General features: G+C 41.7%; 1 pseudogene; it reads left to right on the top strand.

Annotated features, from left to right (window-relative positions):
* The first annotated feature begins 17,023 nt into the window (after positions 1-17,023).
* LOC123860346 (flotillin-2-like) lies at positions 17,024-18,320 on the top strand (annotated as a pseudogene).
* The last annotated feature ends 5,816 nt before the right edge of the window (positions 18,321-24,136 follow it).

The raw sequence follows: 24,136 nt of genomic DNA, 5'->3' as shown, positions 1-24,136 counted from the left end.
CGAAGGCAGTCGCTTAACCAACTGAGCCACCCAGGCGCCCCAAGAAAAATCCAGTTTTTAAAATTGAATAAGTCTAAAAGAATAGGAGTAAGGCAGGAGGATGAACTGGTTTGTTGAAGACAAATTCAGTTTGGGACATGTTGATCTCCTGTGCAGATGGGCTATCAAGTACATAGTTGCTGATGTGAAAATAGGGTTTGGAGGGTGTGGAGTGAGAGGTAGATTTGGGAGTTATCCAAGAAGATACTGAGGGGCAGGGCACAGAACAGTAGTTCTCAATCCTTTGGTGGAGCCAAAGATATTCTATCTGTCTGTCTATCCATCTGGCCAACAATTTAGAAGAGTTAATTTGTGTTCATGGTACAATTTATACAGGGAAAAGTAAGGTTCTTTTCCCTGGCTTCGGTCCAGCCAGAGTCAAAGAGTATGCCCATTTTAATTTATAAAGGTTGCACGAGGTGCACTGTGCATAAGCACATGGGGATGGGGAAGAGAGAGGAAGAGAATGAATGTCTAATTTATTTGCCTAGAGAGAATGCCTTTAAAAATGTGCCCCCAAGAACTGATATCTGCTAGTAGTATCCCCGTCTCTATACAGAGGCAATCCATCGCTACCAAAGTAATGCATATTTTTCCAGAGATTGCTCAGGCATTTACAAACATAGAGGTATATGTCCTCACCTTTCCCCACCCCATGCATGTTGTTCTGTTCCTTGCTTTTGTCTCACAACCATCTCTTTTGGAGATTTTTTTCACGTCCATACAGCTAGGACTGCTTCCTTATTTTTAGGGACTACATAGCATTTCAGTGTTCACCATATACACCATAATTTAATAAGAAAAGTATTTATCTGGTACAAATAATACTGCAGTGAATATTCTTATATTGGCACATAACCCCATTGTAAGTTGAGGAAGATCTGTAATTATATTTTATCTGTAATTGTATTTTAGATGAATACCATAATTTTGCAGAAGGGAGCTAAGGAAAGGGATAGAAAGGAAAGGAAAAGGAGAAGAAGAGAAAGGGAAAGAAGGAATTCAAGTTAATTAGTGAACCCAGTATTTGATTATATACCTTTAGTTGTGGGCAGCGTAGGGTGTGGATAGGTGTGTGTGTTGGGGTTGGGGGGTTAGAATTGGAAATAAATTCTGAACTCTTCTTAGTGGTCTTGTTTATTGTAGTGGTATTGGAGAAGAAATTCTGAAACTATTTTAGATGTATTATTAGACTCAACAATTGAATAAATATGATATTGGGAACCAAGAACCTCTTTATGGAAGAAGGGACATACAAATGTGGAATATGGAGAAACAAGAAAAAACACTTACGGGTATGAATTATAATTGGTAGTTTTAGTGCAGACCCTTGATTTCTAAAAAAAGAAATTGTGTATGTATGTGCATTTTTATATGCCTATGTATTTTTATAAATTTATGTATATATGCATATTTGTAGGCATGTGAATACATAGGCTTCCTAACTCTGGTTGAAAAAGCCAAGAAACAAAGACACACATATCATTCAAATCTTGATTTCTCTCTCTCTTTTTTAAAGATTTTATTCATTTATTTGAGAGAGAGAGAGAGAGCAAGGGGACGGGGAGCGGCAGGCAGAGGGAGAAGGAGAAGCAGGCTCCCCCCTGAGCAGGGAGCCTGACATGAAGCTTGATCCCAGGACTCTGGGATCATGACCTGAGCTGAAGGCAGACGCTTAACCAATGGAGCCACCTAGGCGCCCATCAAATCTTAATTTCTAATACCATTCCCCACCAAAAGGAAGAAGGGGTCCTCAGAAAAAGGGCTGATTCCAGAATTGGAGCAGAATAGGTACAAGATGGACCTGGAACATCTTATTATACCAGATAGCAAAGAACTGCTACTAAAAAAAAGTCACAAGAACATGGGAGCTAGCTTTGAAGGGCTCCTACTGGCCAAATCTGGGGCGATTTAAACAACAGAATAATTAAGTACAGTAATTCTAAACTATTGAAAAGCATAGAAATTCATGAGCCCATACTGATGACAGATAAATGGGGGAGAAAGAAGGGCTCTTGCTTATAGTAGAATGCTAAGGACTGACTGTTCTGTGGTGAGAAAATCATAAATTTTACCACCATCATAGTGAAGATTGAATTAGGCAAGCATCATCAACAGATGCTAAATCTAGAGGGAGATTTTGCTTACGAGCAGGATATTTACATGGTTTCTTAGTGTCTTCTTACAGATTTCTTATGAGTCATGAGGAATTTAAAAAGCAGTAAATACATAGCAGAGAAGTCAGACAACGCCTTGACCAGGTGATCCAAGGTATTTCCAATGAGGGACAGACAGAAGTTACTGGGCTTCACTTATGAGACCCTCAGAAGGGCATAACATAACCTATGCATACGCTGCCTGAGAATAAATTTAATCACATGGACACATCGGACAATCATAAAATGAGAAAAAGGGAAGTGGGACTGTATTCTTCAAAAATGTTAATGTCTTTAAAAACAAAGACAGACTGTGGAACCGTTCCAGACTAACAGAGGCTGAGGAGACATGACACCTAAACACAGCAACTGACCCTAGACTGGATCCTTGATTGGAGGGGGGCATGCTGTAAAGGACATTAGTAGATCAGCTGATAATATTGGAATTTGGACAGTAGATTATATAATCGATTATTTGATAGACTATCCCTATTCTTAGGAAACACACATTGAGTTATTTTGGGGTAAAGAATCATGATGTGCAACCATATATCACAGAGTAAAATGTTAGCAATGGACAGATGTGGATAACGAGTGTATGGGTGTTCATTTGTACTATTTTTATTTTCGCAACTTTTCATAAGCTTGAAATTACTTCCAAGTAAAAAGTCAATTTAAAAATGGCATATTTTATAAAAGCGTTAAAAATAACAGAAGAGGATCTAGAACAAGTATTATCTAACAGGTGGGACAAATGGATGGATGCAAATTATTATGGCAGTTAGACAAAGCCTCCTATACAAAATTTGCTTGATTTATTAAGTAGACAAGTGGAAAACAAGCTTGTGGTATTGTGCAATAGGCGTTTAAAGACACCGCCTAACTGTCTTCTCATCATCATCCATCTGTTTCTAATGCCACAGGGAAAGTTATAAATATTTCAAAATGAATCAACTTGAGAAAAAAAAAACAATTCAAAAGTTCTCATTCTTAAAACCAAATAACACTGTTTATTCAATCAGTTATAATGTGGCATTTATTTGGCAAAGGGAAATACGATTAATTCAGGGAAACACAGAACTGATTTCTTAGCAAGTCTAACGGAATCTGTTTTCAACTAAGAACTACCTAAGAACTTCCTGTTAAACAGGAAGTGTAATTAATGTTTACTGTCGAAGGACAAACATTCTCCAACTGCTGTTTGCATGGGCACTGTATCTTTGGCAAGGTATTTTTTTCCCCTTTCAGTTGTGCATTGTTTATTTTGAGCACTTTCATCATGTCAGACACCTGTTGTGGGCTTCTCACCTGTCTCTGATGCCTATGGCCACTTGTTCCAGCCCCAGGCACTGAGCACCCAGCTGTACATGAACTAGGACCAATTCCACGGAACGATCTGACATCATTTTGCCTTCTTCCCTTTCTGTGCATCTTTTGCTTTCTGTTCTGTAGTCACTGGCATGAGACAATGAAAACATGCTCAGTGTCCACAGACAGGCAACTCAGACATACAGAGGGTATTAGTACCCCACTGGGTGAGACTTTGACGATGAAAGATTGAGCCAGTCTGCATAGACAGTTCTACGAAGCAGCTTCTATATGTGGCCTTTTGGTGGAAGGCACCATAGGATCTAGGAATCAGTTGTACATTGGGGAGGGTATGGGCTATGGTGAGTGCTGTGAATTGGGTAAGACTGTTGAATCGCAGACCTGTACCTCTGAAACAAATAATACATTATATGTTAAAAAAAAGAAGAAGAAGAAGAAGAAGATAGCAGGAGGGGAAGAATGAAGGGGGGGAAATCGGAGGGGGAGACGAACCATGAGAAACTATGGACTCTGAGAAACAAACCGAGGGTTCTAGAGGGGAGGGGGGTGGGGGGATGGGTTAGCCCGGTGATGGGTATTAAAGAGGGCACGTACTGCATGGAGCACTGGGTGTTACGCACAAACAATGAATCTGGAACACTACATCAAAAACTAATGATGCAATGTACGGTTATTAACATAACATAATAATAAAAACAAAACAAAACAAAACAAAAAACAGCAAAAGGTGACCTGTGCAGTAATGCATCTTCTGGGATTGGCTCTCTCTTTTTTTCCCCCCTACCTCCTGGCGAATCCAGGTTATTAGTTGCTCAATGAATATTGGAAAGTATGGGAAAAATCCAAAGTCCTTGGTTTGTATTTTTATTTTGAGGCTTAGCACCCTCTAGTGGAAACTATTTTTCACTTTCATCATACCAAGACAGCCCCCAAAAGGGTTTTTTTGTGTACCATTTAGCATTTCCAAACAGAAGCGGGTCTGGCTGATACAACAGGAAATAAAGAAGCTGTTCTCCCTCCTGCTTTTGTCTATTTCAGGTGCCAGAGTTCTTACATATTTCTGTTGCTATCTGGAGGAGTACTTACTTATAAAATGGAAAAAATAAGTGAGACTGACTGAACCCATATTATGTAATGTGAATCAAACATAAATAGAAAAAAAATCAACTCTGGTTATATCACAGCAAGATATCTGGTGGACCTTCCAGAGAATCTTCATTTAAAAAATGGATTTTCTTGGATGTGTCTTATGTTGCTTTTGCCCCATGCCGCCTGTGTTCTTGTATCAAGCCAGTTGTTACTGAAAGCCGGTAAGTCTTGACCTCTGCCAATGCTCAGAGCTGATTTTTAAGTACCCCTTGTTTATCAGTTTAGATTTTCTTAAATGACCACCACATCCTGCCTGTTGTTAATTTCAAAAGTCATGTTCACCTGTAAGGATAATTATCTTTTGTTTTCACTACCCATGTCTACTATCCTTTTGGTGGCAAAAGCGCCTGATTTTGTTTTGGGATGTATAACCCTCCTCCATTTTCTGCCATGAACTTCTTTTTGAAGATGACTTAGCAGGATCCAATTAGCGTATATCATCATCCTAGCAATAGTGATTGGTTCAGGGTTAGGTCTATGCCCAAATCAAGACCATAAAGGATAAAAGGATTTGATTTTGAAATTTTTTGTTCAACTTTTTGGAAAGAGAATTTCCTCTTGCACTGAATGAGGTCTTGTGATGATGTGCACTTGAACCTGCCAAGAGCCACCATGCAAAGTTTGAAAATGTAGCCAATCCAAAGGAAGCAGAATTGAAAGATGGATCTTCGTGTTACCATCAATTCTTAAGTGAGGCCACTGGTGAAGCCAGCCTTACTTATAGATTTTACAGTTACATGAGCCACCACCTTCTCTTCTTTGTTTAAGTTAGATTGACTTGAGCTTTTTTTTTCCTATTTTATTTTTATGTTTTTTAAATTTTATTTTGTTATGTTATGTCAATCACCATACATTACATCATTAGTTTTTGATGTAGTGTTCCATGATTCATTGTTTGTGTATAACACCAAGTGCTCCATTCAATACGTGCCCTCTTTAATACCCATCACCAGGCTAAGCCATCCCCCCACGCACCTCCCCTCTAGAACCCTCAGTTTGTTTCTCAGAGTCCACTGTCTCTCATGGTTTGTCTCCCCCTCTGATTCCACCCCCCTTCATTTTTCCCTTCCTACTATCTTCCTTTTTTTTTTTTTTTAACATATAATGTATTATTTGTTTCAGAGGTACAGGTCTGTGATTCAACAGTCTTACACAATTCACAGTGCTCACCATAGCACATACCCTCCCCAATGTCTATCACCCAGCCACCCCATCCCTCCCACCCCCTATCACTCTCAACTAAAAGATTCCTAATTGGTAAACTGTTTTAATTCTGAACTCAAGGTCTTGCCCTCCAACTTGATTCTCTTTTGTTATTCATGATTTTAGTGAATGCCATTATCATTCATCCATCTGGGCCAGCTAGAAACCTATGAGTCATCCTGACACCTTTCTCTTTCTTGAGCCCCATATCTGGTCCACCAGTGAGTTTTGGATATTTTGCCATGTAAATATTTCTTGAATCCATCTACTTCTCTTTGTCCAAGATAGTTTCATCTTTCTCCTAAGCTGCTAAAACAAAACTAAACAAAACAAAAATAAAACAAAGCAAAACAAAATGAAACAAATAAACAAAACCTCTTAAATATCTCTGAATATCCCCTCATGCATCCTCCAGTCTGTTCTCCATTCTTCATCCAGAGGGATTTTTTTGATCATATCATCCTCCTCCCATCCCAATCTTCTGATTAAAACCCTACTGTTATCTTAGGGTAATGGAACTTATATGAGAAGGTTTGCTTCTCACCTACCTTTCTAGTCTAATCTCACACCCCTACCTCAATCACTTAGAGCCCCTGTATTTCAGAGTCCATCGTCTCTCATGGTTCGTATTGTTATGTTAATCCCCATACATTACATCATTAGTTTTAGATGTAGTATTCCATGATTCATTGTTTGTGCATAACACCCAGTGCTCCATGCAGAACGTGCCCTCCTCACTTAGAGCCCCTGTAAATGTTGATTCTTCTGCCTGAGTGTGAGCTTCCCTCTCCTTTTCAGATCTTAACTTTGAGCTATTTCCTCAAATAAACCTTCCCTGGTCCCTTCGATTAGGTTCAATAATGCTATTAGAGACTCTCATATCATTATGTGCTTGATTTGAGATCTATCCTGAATTAGGGGTGGTTTCTTTTTCTTGGCCACATTTAAAATTTTTTTTAACAAGAATGAAATGCTAAGACAGAAACCAGTGGAAAAAAAATTATACATCCTTTTGTCAACTATTAAAAGCAATGTGCAAACTATACTTAGACTATTGCCTACACTGCCATTTGTCAGAAGGTGGTCTTGCTCCCAGAGCAGGTGTTCATAGGACAGGTATGTGGTTGAATGGCGACAGGAAGCAGTGAGTGGGAGGGAGTGAATGGGTAAAAGGATTGATGTAGAGCAGATGGACCAGGTTTCCTAGTTCTTTTTTAAAACCTGCTGAATGAAAAGAGATTGCTGCTGGTCTTACTACCCTGGTTTGGAGCAGAATCTTTATAATTTCACTATCACGTCCAAGTTTGAAGCCCAATCCATCATCACAGATTAGACTTCGTAGATCTTGTGGCAGCTAATGGTGTATTTGCTCATATCTGTTTCGATGTGAGAATATGCTGCAAAGAGAATAGTTAGCTGGCAACCTCCAGATGCTGTATCTTTGGGAAATCTTTGTTCGTTTGTAGCTAGAGGTGTGATAAAATGACATGTATATGACCTTTTATAATAGCAGGGGTAGAATCCAAAGGAGAAAGCACTCTGATAGGCCTCCTTCAATACATCTACTTTCTTTTATTAAATTAAATTAAATTAATTAATTATTGTTGTTTTTGAGAGAGAGGGAGAGGGGCGGGGGAGGGCCAGAGAGATAATCTTGAACAGGTGCCACGCTGAGTGTGGAGCCCGATGTGGGGCTCGATCTCAGGACCCTGAGATCATGACCTGAGCTGAAATCGAGAGTCAGTCATTTAACTGACTGAGCCACCCAGGTGCCCCAACACCATCTGCTTTCTAATGCTGTGCTTCTTTTGGGATTTCTTCTCAGCCTGAACATCAAGGTATCTCTCGCTCAGAAGTGAATGACTTCCACTGTGTGAAAAGAACGAAGTGTTTGCCACATGCAGTGCCTTCTGAAAGTTATTTTCACTGCATCTGTTAAGATCTGTATGACCGTGTGTACATTGTTTAGCAGTCTCTTGCTAAACTTTGTCCACCACAAGTACATGGTTTGAATTGGGCCACTGGGACTCACTGGGTTGTATTTCCCAGGCTTTTATAGTATCACCATGTCCATGTGCTAGAGCACATTGTTCCTTAATTACAATATTGATGTGAGTTTAAAAATGAGTGATCATTAAAATATCATTTTAGTACAGTGTCATTTCTTGAATGCTGCCAGCATTTGTACTTCTAGATAAGGGGTTAGCAAATTGTAGCCCACCAGCTGTTTTTGTAAGTAAAGTTTTTTTGGAACACCGCCCTGCAGATTTGTGCCTTGTCTGTGGCTACTTTGCACTACATTGGCAGAGGTTAGTAGTTGCAGTACAAGCCATACGGCCCTCAAGTGTAAAATATTTACTATCTGGACCCGTACAGAAAAAGCTTGTCCGCTTGTGTTCTTACGTGTGATTATTTCTGCAGAAGAATGTTCACAACTAGGACATGCAAGGTGGGCTTCTCGCACCTTCTCTTAGGGGCAGATCTTTGGCCACTTCTCACAAGGAGGGAGGGTGGACATAATTATTTTCTAGAATGTTTTAGTTGGGTTCTATGAGCAGGGAGGATAGAAACAATCAATGCTGCTTCCAGAAAACCTATATCATCCCCTGCCCAATGGCCCTATTCCAAGTTTATCCATAGGCATGTGGCCTTTAGGACCCAGCTCCCCAGTTCTTTTGGGATTACAACAATATAACACTTTTGGTTTGAATGAGAAGGGAGAGGAGGATGGTTAAATTTTCCCTTTCATCTATATTTTGCCTCAGATTGACAATCTTTCCTCTCAGCTTTAGAACTCAGCAATTACCCATGCTCTTTTGATCTTAATAATCTGCCTAGCAGGGGGCAGCTTTTGAAGTCACCTGAATTTTGCAGTTGATACAGCTCATATTCCCTTCAGAGTTTCCTTACCAATTGATTGAGTATGGCAGACTATCTCCTTCATGTGTCTTCTCCTCTACTTCATAGCTTCCTTTTCTCTCTCTGGGCAGTGGTTTGTAAATTTTTGTTTTAATCTTTATCTTCCAGTTCACTAAATCTCTCCAGCGCTGAGTCTAATCTGCTGCTTTCTGATTTTGATTGTTTTTTCTATTTCTAGAATGTGTATGTGTTTCTATTTTAAATCTCGCTGGCCAATTCTAATAGTCTCTTGTGCCTTTGCAATATTTTTAATGCTCATTTTTATTTTTTGAAACATATTAAACATACTTTTTTAATATTTTGATTATTCCAACACCTAATCTTTATTGTTTTATTCTATTTATTCTGCCTGCTAACTTTTATTCATCATGGTTTTTTTCCTTTTTGCTTTGATAATTTTTGACTGTGAACTTATATATCTTAGAATTATATCTCTGAGAATTTTCTTTGAGTCTGTGCCTAAAATTAATTTCTCTAGAGTGGATTTAATTTTCCTGCCAGGTTTCTGAGAGCACTATCAACCCAAGGGTCAAATTACCATTGGCTTGGGGTTTTCAAATACATGGGCAGTGTGGATTTTGGTACTTAAACCATGAGAATATAGATTTTGTGAGAAATTCCCAGGGGAGACATTTCTTTTTCTTTTATTTTCATATTTTTTCTTTTCACATTAAGCTAAGGCTGAGAAAGGCACATATCACTATGAGTCTCTCCACAGGGAGAGGTTGTTTCTAGTTCACTCATTGAGGGTATTGCCCTTTGGTGGTCCTCACTTTATAGAAGGGTCTTTGATTCAACCTCCCACTCTACTTAGGCTTCTGACTGTGTCTCCTGCATGCTGACCGAAGCCCATTAAAATTCAGATTTTAGGCCACCAGGAATCAGCAAGTACCTCCAAGGAAAAAGTTGGCTCTTGCACTAACTTAGTTTTTTTGTGCATTATTGGACTCCTTTGAGTAATTCCGTTCCTTCCTACCAGCTCACTTACACATTCAAAATTTTGTTGCATGATTTTTTTTCTTAGCATTTTCTGGTGTGTTGTATGAAAAGGGGTTCCACTTAACGTTTATATAACCATATTGCCAGAAATGTCCATTCATTTAAAAAGACTCTTTTTATCTATTCTTGTATGCTTATGTCTTGCATCCCCACATCTCTTGCATTTTTCCTTTATTCCTCATGTTTCTCATTCTCATCCTCATTCAAATTCAAGTCCTCTGCACCTTACATTTGGACTATTGCAAGGGCCTCCAATATGGACCTCCTTGCCTCATTTTCCAGTTCATCCTGCATGTGATAGCCAGAAGTCTACTTAGACAAACGAAACTCAAAACAGTCAGCAACAGCATTTTGTATCAGCATCTTGGAAAAGAGCTCAGAAAGAAAATCATCAGCAATCCAAGGAAAGGGTATATTGTTACAGGTTTACTTACAGGAAACCTGCAAGTAAATAAATATACGTGACAATCAGATGAGCAAAGCAGGTCCAAGAGACTGTCTCTGGGATCAAAGAGAAAGGAGAGATCCAAGCCGACTGGATAGAGGAGTGGGATTCTGAATGGCCTTACAGAAAATGTGGTCTCTCTGTCAAGTCTTGAAGTTGTTATTATCCAAAAGAAAAGACGACAAGAGAAAGTATTCTGGGGGCAGAAACAATATGTGCAGACACCACTGCAAATGCTTTGTTTGTAGATGAGAAAGCTGAATAAGATAAAACAGAGGATGCCTCGGTGGTAGAAGAGGTAGTTGGAATTTGGATTTCTGTTGTGCAGAAACACGTAACAAAACAACACCTCTCTATTTCTTTCCTATATTTTATCATAGCTCACCAACCCAACAGGTTGGCAGAGAGGTATCTTATAGTCTAGACTACTTGAAGCTGCTTTAGTCTATGCTCTCTAGTCCATGCCATATCTGAGGTTTACATTTTCTCCACCGCATCTTTCCAAATGGGTTTGGAGTCTCTTCTTTAATGCTTTTATGAGCAGACTGTATGGAGGACAGTTGTTTAGACCAGGCTCAGGAGTCAGACTGCCCACATTTGAATCCTAGCTCATGACTACGGTAGACCGTGGCCAGACCTGCTGCATTGAAGGCTCAAATGGGCACTCTGGCCAAACAAGAACCGAAATATGGAAATAATTAGATTAAATACCAGTGGCTCAACCAAAAATTATGAAGCTGGAGCCTCAACACAAGGGTCTAAATGATGTGGTTCCCTCCAGCCTAAAAAGGAATGAAGGGCAAGTACGGTATTGAAGATTCTTCTAACCTGGAGGGTCTATGTGACTTGCTGAAATGACTATTTTAGGCATGTTTCCTTGAGAAAAAATGTCGCTAGAGAGATTTATCTCCTTCCCACCCTGCTCTTAAGTGTATTATTATTATTTTGCATTGCTTACTGGTTGAAGCACTAGTAAAACAACAAGAAAATTAACCTGATCACACTCAGAGTTATCAGTCTTGCCAGTCTGGACCCAGACCAACCTCTGCATAGCTTAATCACTTATAAATTTGATTTGCTCATCTGTGAAATGGGACTGCTTTGAGGATTAAATGAGATAATGGTATCAAAGTCCTTGACAGGGCCTAGCTCATAGGAAGTAGGAGTGAAGGTTGGTATTATTACTAAGTCATTGTCTCAGATAGTTACCTGTTTTGTTGGTGCCGCTGCTTTCTTATCCTGAAGCAGAGGGTCATACCTACACACTCTACCTCTTGGTTTTCGTCCAGATTTTTGTAGAATCAGCTAAATTCTTCCTTCTTGGCTGTTCTCTTTTCATGTTACCTTTAAATCATTTAGCTTGCCTACCCCATCTTAGCTCATGGGCCTCCATCTTTCCATCTGATTACACCAAAAATCTTAGATTCATATCGACTCCTCTCTTTTTCTGATATCCCAGGTGCAATCTGTTGCATCTCCCTTCCACACCTTGTCCGAGCCACTGTAATGTCTCTCCTGGCTTATTGCAGTAGCCTCCTAATTGGTCTCCCTGTTTCTGTCCTTATCCCCATTTAACTTATACTCAATGCAGCAACCAAAGTGATCGTATACAATAAAAATTGGTCTAATCTTTTACTCCTTTATTCAAACCCTTAAATAGCTTTCCATCTCATTCAGAGTAAATGGCAAAGTTCTCTTAATATGAGCTAGGAGGCCCAAAATAATTTGAACGCCTCTATCTCTTATCTCATTGTCTCCTATTCTCCTTCCTCACCCCTATATACAATGACTTCCCCAATCTGGTAATTTGTGCTATGGTGTGAATTTCTGAGTCCAAATGCATGACTTTACATTATCTGTATACAAGCATCTCTTGTAGTTGTGGTTTTTCTTTTTTTTTTTTTCAAAAAAAAATTTTTTTTTAAGTAGGCTCCACACTCAGTGTGGGACTTAAACTCATGACCCTGAGATCAAGAGTCACATGCTCTATTGACTGAGCCAGCCAGCTACCCCTAGATGTGGCTTTTCAATATCATCTCAAATTCTTGTGCTCTCATCCAGCTAATGACCATTCCAAGGGCATGTTGTGTTTACATTTGATCAACATGTCAATTATGTCCTCACTCATGTAAGCCATAATAAGAATTTTGAGTAGATCAGATTGGAGAACAAAGACCTTTCACTTACCACCCGAGGCTTGCTTATTTATTTATTTATTTATTTATTTATTTATTTATTTATTTATAATTTAAATTTTTAATTTAAATTTAATTTAGTTAACATATAGTGTATTATTAGTTTCAGGGGTAGAGTTTAGTGATTCATCAGTTGCATATAACACCCAGGTCTCATTACATCAAGTACCCTCCTTAATGTCCATCACCCAATTACTCCATACCCCGACCCACCACCCCTCCAGCAACCCTCAATTTGTTCCCTATAGTTAAGAGTCTTTTATGGGTTGCCTCTGTCTCTGTTTTTATCTTATTTTATCTTTCCTTCCCTTCCCCTATGTTCATCTGTTTTGTTTCTTAGATTCCACATATGAGTGAAATCCTATGGTATTTGTCTTTCCCTGACTGACTTATTTTGCTTAGCATAATACCCTCTGTTTCCATCCATGTCATTGCAAATGGCAAGATTTCATTCTTTTTGATGGCTGAATAATATTCTACTGTATAGGCCACTAGAGGCTTTTAAGATAACATTATTAAGACTACTCATCCGGTTGCAAATATATGTATCTCTTCATTTCATATTTCTCAAACTTGTTCCTTAGCAAGATGAGGAAATGTAGAAGAGGTAAATGTATTTCTGAAGGACACATGGCTTATAAGCAGCAGATGTGGATCTAGACTGTTGGTCCAAGGTCTTTCTAAATATTGCATAATACTTTGAGCATTTTCGTATTTTCTACCACACCAAACACAGTATTTTGCAAGTCCTCAGTAAACATATGTTTATTGTTGATTAATATGCCTTGCCTTGGCTTTCCTACAAAGTAAGTCCTTCATTTAGACCTGTGGCTCTCAACTGGAGGCAATTTTGCCTCCAGGGGACATTTCCCAATATCTGGAGACAATTTTTGACTATCACAAATGGGAAATGCTGCTAGCATCTACTGGGTAGAGGTCAGAGATACTGCTAAACATCCTACAGTACACAGAACAGCATCCTACAACAAAGAATTATCTGGTCCAAAATGTGCTGACATTCAGAAACCCTGATTTAGAACGTAGCTTATTGATTTATAAGCAGTTAAGAGAAGGTCTAAAAGTGCACCAAAGCAAGCTGATTATTTTTTCTCTCTGGTGTCCTTGTTAATGGACCCAGCTTTTAAATAAAACAAAAGAGCACTTGAGTTGAAAAAAAACAGATACACAAATAAAACCTTGCAGCCCAGCTCCTTTTAGTACCTGAAGTCCTTGTACTTGTACTGAGGGATGATAACCAAGCAACAACCTCCCTCCTCAGCTGGGATAAAGAAAGTTGTACTCATTACATATTCATGTTTGGAATGGCATTCTTCGCTTAAGAGATTCAGGGCACATCATTAATTAAAGCAATGAATTCCCCGGAAACAACACTAATTAAATCTCAAAATCAAAACAGAATAAAAAGGCAGACCTCATTTTTCCATCCCATCTGAGCAGCTGAGAAAAACCATACAGCTTCATGAGGCCGAGTGAGGAATGGTGGTGGGATTTATCAAGAGGGCAGACCAGCCACCTTCACTTACACTTTCTCTCCTTTCTTGCTGCTGGTTCCAAAAGCGAGCCATAGGCAGAACCGCCAAAAAGCAAAGAGCTGGTTGGTAGTGGCAGCCCCAGCATTTACATGGTTTTATCTTCCCTAAAGAAGCAGTGGGACTCCGAAGCAGCAAGAGGGTGAGAGTTTAAGGGGTCAGAGATCCGCTCTCTTCACAGACAACCTTGGCCCTCTGCTTTTCTACTCCATATCTGATATTTGGGCCACCTCATTGTTTAACTCCCACATATTTACTGGTTACTTCCATGTCTCTATTTCTCATTCTGGGAACTGCTGAATGCTTTGCATGCATTGTCTTTTTAAAATTCTTCAACAGCCCTATGTACTCTTACTCACATTTTTTAGATTATGAAATTAAGGTTTAGAGAAGTAATTTGTCCAAGATCACATGTATAATAAGTGCAAAACCTTTCTTTTTTCCCCTCTTCATTCTCAATTCCATTGTTTGGTTCAGCTTCCCATTGTTTCTCATCTGGATCATTGTCCCAGTTTCCTAAACTAGACTCCCTGGTCTTGCTTCCTTGCATGCCATTCTCCACTCTGCAATCAGAACAATCTTTCTAAAATGCAGATCCTAATAGGGGCGCCTGGGTGGCTCAGTCGGTTGAGCATTCCACTCTTGACTTTGGCTGGGTCAGGATCTCTGGGTTGTGAGATCACACCTCCCGTTGAGCCCCGCATCAGGCTGTATGTGCTCAGCACAGAGTCTGCTTGGGATTCCCTCTCTCCCTCTCCCTACCACCACTTGTGCTCCAAATAAATAAATACATAAATAAATAAATAAATAAATAAATAAATAAATAAATAAATAAAATCTTAAAAAAAAATAAAATGCAGACGTGATAATGACCACTGCCCCCTGTTAGCCTAACTAAATGATTTATGGTTCCCTGAATTCATCAGAATCTATGTCTTCAAACATGCTGTTTATCTGACATTTAGTTTCCTTAAAAATCCAGCTGAAAAGATAGCCATGTTGGGTAGAAAGGTAGTCTTACCCTTCTTTAAATAGAGACCATGTTACCTGCCTTATTAACATTTGTTAAAACAAAAAAAGAAAAAAAAGGTAAACTTTCTGAGTAATCCTAAAATGTTTGTAAACTAATTTCCCATCCACAATATCAGAAAACTTGTTTAGTTATTTTGATGATGTCATTGAAATGGATTTCATTAGGTCTGACCATCTTACCATTGGACGATGATGAAATTTATCACTTTTCTTTTTCCCTTGTCTCTAAAATGCCAAAAATGTAATTTTTAAAAGTGTTCTGAAGGCACCCCAAACATATTTCACTGACCTTTTTTACCCTGAAAGTTAAACACATATGCAGGGCATACGTGTCTGTGGATGTTCCAGTTGGCTCCTCTCTCAGTCCCTTGACACTTTGACTCATTTGGTCCAATCTTTCAGGAGGTGCTACATTCAGGGAAATACAGTCCTTCTGAATCTGCTGTACTTGCTCTTCTAGAAGGACATAAATGGGGCTGGAGATTATATCCAATGGCTACCTCCTGTAGCACCCAGGAACTTTTCCCTATCTATGCCATTCCATCCCTATACTCTTTCTCAACCTCCTCCCACTCTTCCTCTCCACCCACCTGCTCCATCACTTTGCAGCTGTCTCTGCTCTCTTCCAGATAACCACCGAGGCAGCTTTTGTATTTTCTACACCTCTCACATTCCAGGGATTCCATTACATGAAATCTAAGTAGAGTCTGGTGATATCATGAGAGCAGAGGGAGAGCGGACAACGTGGGCAAAATTAGGTCACTTATACTTTAATAATTTAATCCGATCGCAATTACAATTTTTTTTTTTTTTTGGTAGGATAGGGTCCATACTTCCATTTGTAATTATGATTTTGGTGGTGCAAGGAACCTTAGGATCAGATAGTCTACTTTCGTAATTCTGTAGGTGAGGAAATAACAGAAGCCTGAATAGATGTGCCTTGCCTGTGGTGACACCATTTGTGAATGCCATGGTTAAGCCAGACCTTCTGCCTGGGGGTCAGGATATCTTCTAGTATTCTGTGCTGTGTAAACTCCTCATTTGTTGCTCAGCACATTGCCTCTTGTGAGATATGTACAAGGTGAATGTGAGATCAAACAAAAAGAGATGTGATTTAGTTATTACACTTAAAGTCGAGGATCCTTCTCCCAACCACACCATGACAGAAGAAGAACCAGAGGGAGTAGCAAAAGAAGGTGGGTCTGTCAGTCTGCTTATGCTGTTTTAGTTAAATTTTGTTACAGACTGCCTGGGGGTCTAGTATTCTATTTCAGTGATATAATGAACCTTTAAAATGAAAGTGAACACATCCCACTCGACCCCCCCCAAATGGCTTTTTTTTTTTTTTTTTAAAGATTTTATTTATTTATTTGAGACAGAGAGAATGAGAGACAGAGAGCATGAGAGGGAGGAGGGTCAGAGGGAGAAGCAGACCCCCTGCTGAGCAGGGAGCCCGATGCGGGACTCGATCCCGGGACTCCGGGATCATGACCTGAGCCGAAGGCAGTCGCTCAACCAACTGAGCCACCCAGGCGCCCCCCAAATGGCTTTTTTAGTTTCTATTGACTATGCTTTTTTTTTTTTTTTAAGATTTTATTTATTTATTTGACAGAGAAAGACACACAGAGAGAGGGAACACAAGCAGGGGGAGTGGGAGAGGGAGAAGCAGGCTCCCTGCTCAGCAGGGAGCCCGATATGGGGCTCGATCCCAGGATCTTGGGATCATGACCTGAGCCGAAGGCAGAGGCTTAACGACTGAGCCACCCAGGCACCCCTATTGACTATGCTTTAATAATAATAAAAATAGTAACAAGAATACTAGTAGCTACGATTACTGGTTGCATTCTATGTGCCCAGCCTCCTACTTCCGGCGGGCCTGCGAGCGCGGAGGGGCGCGGGCAGGGGCCCGCTGCTGGGGGTGGCGGGATAGGCTGGGCATGGCCGCTGGTGCGCGCGGCGCTGTCCAGGTCCCAATGGTGCCAGTGGGCCCTCCATTCCGCTGGTACCATGGGCAGTTGTCACACAGTGGGGCCCAACGAGGCGCTGGTGGTTTCAGGGGGCCGTTGTGGTTCTGACTATAAACAGTACGTGTTTGGCGGCTGGGCCTGGGCCTGGTGGAGTATCTCTGACACTCAGAGACTATCTCTGGAAGTTATGACCATCCTGTGTCGCTGTGAGAATATTGAGACGTCGGAGGGGGTCCCGCTATTCGTAACAGGGGTTGCACAGGTAAAGATCATGACGGAGAAGGAGCTCCTGGCAGTGGCCTGCGAGGAGTTTCTGGGCAAGAATGTGCAGGACATCAAGAACATCATCCTGCAGACCCTGGAGGGGCACCTGCACTCCATCCTCGGGACTCTGACTGTGGAGCAGATTTATCAGGACCGAGACCAGTTTGCCAAGCTGGTGCGGGAGGTGGCGGTCCCTGACGTCGGCCGTGTGGGCATCAAGATCTTCCAGCTTCACCATCAAGGACGTGTATGACAAAGTGAACTATCTGAGCTCCTTGGGCAAGACTCAGACTGCCGTGGTACGGAGAGATGTGGACACTGGGGTGGCCGAGGCCAAGGGGGATGCAGGCATCCGGGAAGCAGAGTGCAAGACGGAGATGCTGGATGTGAAGTACATGGCAGACACCAAGATTGCCGACTCCAAGCAAGCCTTTGAGCTGCAAAAGTCAGCTTTTAATGAGGAGGTCAACATCAAGACCACCGAGGCTCAGCTGGCCTATGAGCTGCAGGGGGCCTGGGAGCAGCAGAAGGTCCGGCAGGAAGAGACTGAGATCGAGGCTGTACAGCGCAAGAAGCAGGTCGCTGTGGAGGCGCAGGAGATCCTTCGCACCGACAAGGAGCTCATTGCCACAGTGCGCTGCCCCTGCCGAGGCTGAGGCCCACCGCCTACAGCAGATCACGGAGAGTGAAAAGGTGAAACAGGTCCTCTTAGCACAGGCAGAGGCTGAGAAGATCCGCAGACACGGGGAGGTGGAGGCAGCGGTCATCCAGGCGATGGGCATGGCAGACGCTGAGCGAATGAAGCTCAAGGCCGAGGCCTACCAGAAGTACAGGGATGCAGCCAAGATGGTGCTGGGGCTGGAGGCCCTGCCCCAGATTGCTGCCAAAATCGCCGCCCGCCCCCACCCCCGACCAAAGTCGATGAGACTGTGCTCCTCAGCAAGGACAACAGCAAAGTGACATCAGAAGTCAACCGACTGCTGGCTGAGCTGCCTGCCTCTGTGAAGGCCCTCACAGGCGTGGACCTGGCCAAGATACCCCCAATGGAGAAGGTCACCGGTGTGCAGGCATGAGGCTCCCGAAGGCCTCCACCCTTCAGCAGCCGTTTTCCTACCACAGCGACAACCGGAACGCCGCTGACTCTGGTGCCTCATTTTATAGGGAGCAGAAGTGTTGCGTGCTCAGGCCTTCTCTGGCTGTCTTCCCCCTCCCCTGTCTCTGGCTCTCTCCTTTCTCTTCTCACCCTTCCCACACCTTCACTTTCACTGCCACATCCATCTGGTTTGTCTCTTCCACCCTCGTCTCCCATCTCCCTGCCCGTCTCTTCCTTTGTCTGTTTGTCATTTTCTCTCCATCTCTGCTCCCACCCTCTACACACATCATGTAGTTTAAGCTGAAGACGTTTATTACAACCACTGTCTGTCTGGGGGGGGGGGGGTAGTAGCCCTGCTGCTCCTCAGAATCCTGGTGCCTTGAAGTTCTCTGTGCTCCTGTCCCTCCTCCCTGTGGCCCTTGCCAAGATGCGGCATGGGTGCAGAGGGTCTGGGTAGGCTGGCCACCCTCCTCGGTCCTGGCCTGGTCTCCCCAGCCCTGAGCCTTACCCCAGGAAGTCCCCAGCCTCCCCAACTCCAGACCCCCGAGGCCTCGCTGGCCATTGCCCTCTTCAGCCCCAGGCCTGCTCTTGTACCTTACCTCTCTCTCCCCACCTAGGGGCATAGAGGCAAGGCACTCTGGTAAGGCAATTTAGAAAAGAAGAAAAAAGATGGAGAACTTATATTCTTATATTCTCTCACTTAATTTAATCTTCAAAATAATTCTATGAAATACCTGTGTGTGTGTGTGTATGTATGTATGTATTTTACAGATTAGGAAACTGAGGCTCAGGGGAACAAGATAATTTATTGTCACTCAATAAGTAGTAGAATCAAAGTGTAAACCCAAGTCTGCTGGTCTCCAAGAACCTAAGCTTTTACTCAGTGCCATTTAAGGCAGAAGGTGACAGCTCCCACCTCATTCTGCATTGTCCTATAGGTAGTTCATTCTTTCATTCAAGGAACTTTTGTAACAATGCACTGGTGCCAGTGATAGGAATACAAAGTTGAACAAAACACTTTTCTGCCTTCAAGGAGACTGTACTCCAGTGTGGAAAACCGACAAGCAAATTAACAATTGCAAATCAATGGTTGTGTTGCAAGAAAGTGTTTTCCTAGAGGCATAAATGTGATACCTGGGGTGCCAAAGAGGACATCAAACCCAGCGGAAGTGGAGATGATCAGGGAATGCTTGCAGGACAGCAGGGCATTGAGCGAATGTTTAAGCAGGAACAGATGTCAATTAGAGGAACCGTATGTGTGAAGATGTGGAACACGATGAACTCAAGGAGCGGTGAGTAATTCAGGTAGACTGGAGGGAGGGGCCCATGTGGGGCTTAGCAGGGAGGCTGTCTGGGGCCAGGTCCTGCAGGGCATCTGGACCATGTTGAGTGGTTTGGAATTGATCCTCAGTGCCATGGGAAGTCACTGCTGAATTTTTATCAGTGAAATGACATAGTCAGAGATGGTGTGGGGCATGTACTTGTATTGGACGGGATATGGAGGATAGAAAGGCAAGATGGGGCACTGGATGGGGGCATGAGAGATGGTAAGCAGGGGTGCTGGAGGGGAAGCTGCTGTAATCCAGGTACAAATAGAGGAGAGCAGACAGGACCCTGGAAGGGAAAATGGAAAGGAGCAAACGGGTTCCCAAGATTTGAAGCAGATCTTTGGCTGCCCTGGGTGTGTGTGTGTGTGGAGGGGGGACGACTCACTAGATGTCAGAAGTTGTTTGTTCCATTGGCATTTGACTCTGCCCCTTGCTCAGTGCCCCTATCCTGAATGTGCTGGCTGTTGGAACAGAAGGAAAAAGGTCAAATGTGAGATGAATCACAAAGAACTATGACCAAGAAAGAGACAACCAAGGGACCCGAGGGAGGGCAAGAAGGAAGAGATGTTATCTCTTTCTTTTCACCTTACGCCTTGCATCCCCTTTCCCTCTGCCTTGTCTCTTACTCTTTCTCTGCCTCTGGGACTTTACACAGAGTGCACCATGGCGAAAGGTCCTAGGTGGGCAGAGCTAAACATGAAACATGAATGAAACTATAGCACCGATTAACTCTAGAATATGGTCCTTGCGAAGCTGAGACCTTTCCCAGAAGAACTGCTTCGTGACTCAAGCACACTGAGTGGGGGAAGGGCTGAATTCGGGGGAGCTCAGTGTTCGCTTCTACAATATTCCTTGAAAAAGCCTAAGAACTGCTTAAGAAGAGTATCTATGTTTTTCCATTGATAGGTTGCTATGAGTTTGAACCCAGGCCCTGTAAAGTTGCTGTGATGCTAATGACCTTTTGTTTATAATAGATCTAAAAGAAGATTCCCAAATTATGCAATCCTCATTGCCAAAAAGCTTTCGGGTGGCCTTGTGAGCAAAATGAAGAAAAATAGCACATAAATTCACATCCATTTTCCAATGTAAATGGCCATTTTATTAAAAATGGAGTCTATAACAGGGCAATCATAGTTTAAATTAATGAGTCCTCAAATAATACTTATTATTGCCAATTATTTTTTCATATAATATAAAATCTCTGGGTTCATAAATAACATTCTTTCCCTATTCAGGAAAAGCCGTGCTCAGCAATGTGTTATTCATGACTTAATTATTCTATAGATGCTTCATTCATATGCATGCAGATATATCTGGCAGCACTGCATTTTAATGAAGATGCTGAAAGGCAGCAGGCTATAATTTTTAACAGTGAATTCTGTCAGGATTGAACAATAGCAGCTCCTGGAGAGGACTAGGAAATAGCAGAGCCCAGAAAGAAAATTAAAAACCCATTTAAATATTTTAATTATAATCTTCATTAGTGAAATTTTGAAATCCTTTTGCATATCCACAGCTTCTGTGTTTAGGAGCTATTTTTGCTGGAGGAGAATAATTTTGAGGAAGGGGAATATTTTCAAGATTCTCTGGGTTGAGGTACAAGCCCTCCCTAGGGAGCACAGGAATAGGGCCTTCTGCTCCTGCGCCTGCCACCTTCGTAGCTTGACTTCTTTTTATTGGAGTAGTGGGCTCAAAAAGACCAGTTAGGTCAACCTCACAAGGTACAATGAGAGCAAGAAGGGGTTGTGGGGGAGATTCATTTCAGGGTTTTTCTTTGTATGCATGTGCTGCATACACACATAGGAGATGTAGGATTTTAGCATTGGCTGGATGCACCTCAAATGTCAATTGCTCGACACTCCAGAAAGCTCAGCCTGACTAGAAACAATAAAGACCTATTTTGACTATAGACATTGCCACAATTCTGTTACGGTTTCTCTCTTTCTCATCTTCCCAGAGAGGGGGAAATTTCAGAAAAATGCTGTGATTGTCAGAAGCACGTGGAGTCAGCTAAGTAAAGTGTGAAACAGGCCATAATGATACTTGTTGTGTCATAGAATAAAAGCCAAATAGCAATGTATCTCTGCCATGTTTAGGTATGTGAGGAGAGCTATGACCGTGCACGTGCCAGGACATTTTGGGCATTTAGGAAGGTGTGCCATTTTCTGGAAGGGTGAGGAATAAGCAGTCCACGCACTACCCTGGGTTTCCTCCTACTCGGTTGAAACTGCTCTTGTTCTGTTCGCCGGTGTTCTTTATGTCGTCAAACCCACCGCGCACTTTACTGTGTACCTCTAAATCTGCCTCTCAGTAGAATTGAACACAGATGGCAACTTCCTTTCTTCAAACATGCTTCTCTCGTGACTCTCGAGACGCCAAATGCATGTGCTTTTCAGACTTCTTGTCTTTTCCTTCCTGGCTTTTTAATTTTTTAATGTTGACCTTCCTCTGACAAATATAATTTTAATTTTTTACGTACCTGAATTTTCAATCTTTTCCTGTACTTTAAATCTTTGAGTAAGGAATTCCTTAACCCAGATTCATGAAGTACTTCTAAAACGTCGTATAAATGTTTAAAGGTTTCTCTTTGCTTGTCATATTTTAGGTAGAAATCCAGTCTTTTTTTTTCCCTATATGTATGACCATTTGTCCTAAAATTACTCATTAAATAGAACCCCCTTCACAAATGATCTGCAAAGTCATCTCTGTCATATATCAAAATTTATAAAAATATAGATCTGTGTGTTAGCTACATAACAAATTACCACAAACGTTGTGGTTTAAAACAACACCATTTATTATCTCACAGTTCTGTACATCAGAAGTCCAGCTCAGCTGGGTTTTCTTAAGTGTCGAAGCTGAAATCAAGGTGTTGGCTGGGCTGGGCTCTTATGTAGAGGTTCCGGAGAATAATCTGCTTTCAAACTTATTCAGGTAGTTGGCAGAATTCAGTTCCTTGGTGCTACAGCATTGATTTCCCCATTTCTTTGGCCATGAACCTGGGTGTACTCTTAGCAACTCAAGGCCGCTCATATTCCTTGGTGTGTGGTCACCTCCATCTTCAAAGCCAGCAATGTCATGTCATATTCTCTTTGTGCTTCCGGTCTCTGAGTTCCACTTCGTCCACCAACCAGAGAAAATTCTCTCTTTCTCAGGGGCTCGTTTGATTACATTAGGTTTACCCAGATAATCTCCCTTTTTTCACATAATATAATCATTTAAGAAGGATGTTTTTATCATATTTGACCTCAATCAAGGGGAGGATATTATATAAGGGCAAGGATCACTGGGAGTCATACTTGGAATTCTGCCTACCACAATCTGTTTGTGGGCTTTCTAACTTGTATCACTGGCTTATCCTTATCAAGTTCTATCAAGAATCCCTCTGATTGGGGCACCTGGGTGGCTCAGTTGGTTGGGTGTCTGACTCTTGATTTTGGCAGAAGTCATGATCTCGGGTCATGGGATCGAGCCCCGAGTCAGGCTCCGCACTGGGAGCCTGTTTGGGATTTTCTCTCTCCTCTCCCTCTGCCCCCCAACCCTGCTCACACATTCTCTCTCTCTCTCAAAAGAAAAAAAAAAAGAGAATCCCTCTGATATTTTAATTGAAATTACATTGGATCTATATGGTTTTATCTTTTTGATATTGATTTTTTATTTAAAAATATTGTCTCTCTCCTTATTAATAATTTTGTCCATGAATTTTGCATATCTTTTCATTTTTCATGTGTCATAATGAAATGTTCCAATGACCTCTGACCGAAAGCAAAATTTTTGACTTGAGGTGGGACTTCCAGAATGATTGAGTGAGGAGCTAGGCAGATTTTCTCCCCAGAAAGCAAATACAAAACCAGATAAAACTGTCAAAAATAACCATTTTAAAATTTTGAAAACTGACCAAAGGCATCCATCGAACTGAGAGGTAATTATTCAAGAAAAACCCTCAGCAGCAGTGAGAATGGTGGGAGTCTGTGGCATTTTATCCTGGAGCTTCTGCCATTCCACATTCCAGCTCTGCTGTTCAGTAATTTTTACTAGGACATGGCAAGCTGTGAGGACTGGCAGCCTCTTTACCAGAGGGGGCTGCTTTGCTTTGGAGTGGAGCATAGATACCCAAGGGTATTGTCATAAATGATAGGCAAATCTAGGAATAATAGCAAACAATTTAAGAAGGCCAATATTGCAGCTAGCCTGCGGTCATAATACTGCTTGGGTAAGCAGTAGACTGACAGACCAGTCAGAAAATGCAAAGGGAAATCCACAGATTGAGAGAGTGATAGCGGGTCTTCGTAAGTGTTCACCAAGCCTGGTGATTTGGAAGACCGTATGCATGCTCTGGGACGTGCTCACACAGAGGAAAGTTCAGATAGGGCCCCAGCTATCTCTTTGCCTCTGAGGAATGTGAAGCCTTGTGTATGCAGAAGGAATAAGCTAGAACAGACTTGTAAACTGCCTGAACTTTGATAAC

Source organism: Mirounga angustirostris, unplaced genomic scaffold (assembly GCF_029215605.1).
Source record: "Mirounga angustirostris isolate CCGP_5_RB_7025 unplaced genomic scaffold, mMirAng1.0.hap1 SCAF_4, whole genome shotgun sequence".
Classification (NCBI taxonomy): domain Eukaryota; kingdom Metazoa; phylum Chordata; class Mammalia; order Carnivora; family Phocidae; genus Mirounga; species Mirounga angustirostris.
The sequence above is the reverse complement of the archived record's forward strand: the minus strand, read 5'-3'. Positions and strand labels throughout refer to the sequence as shown.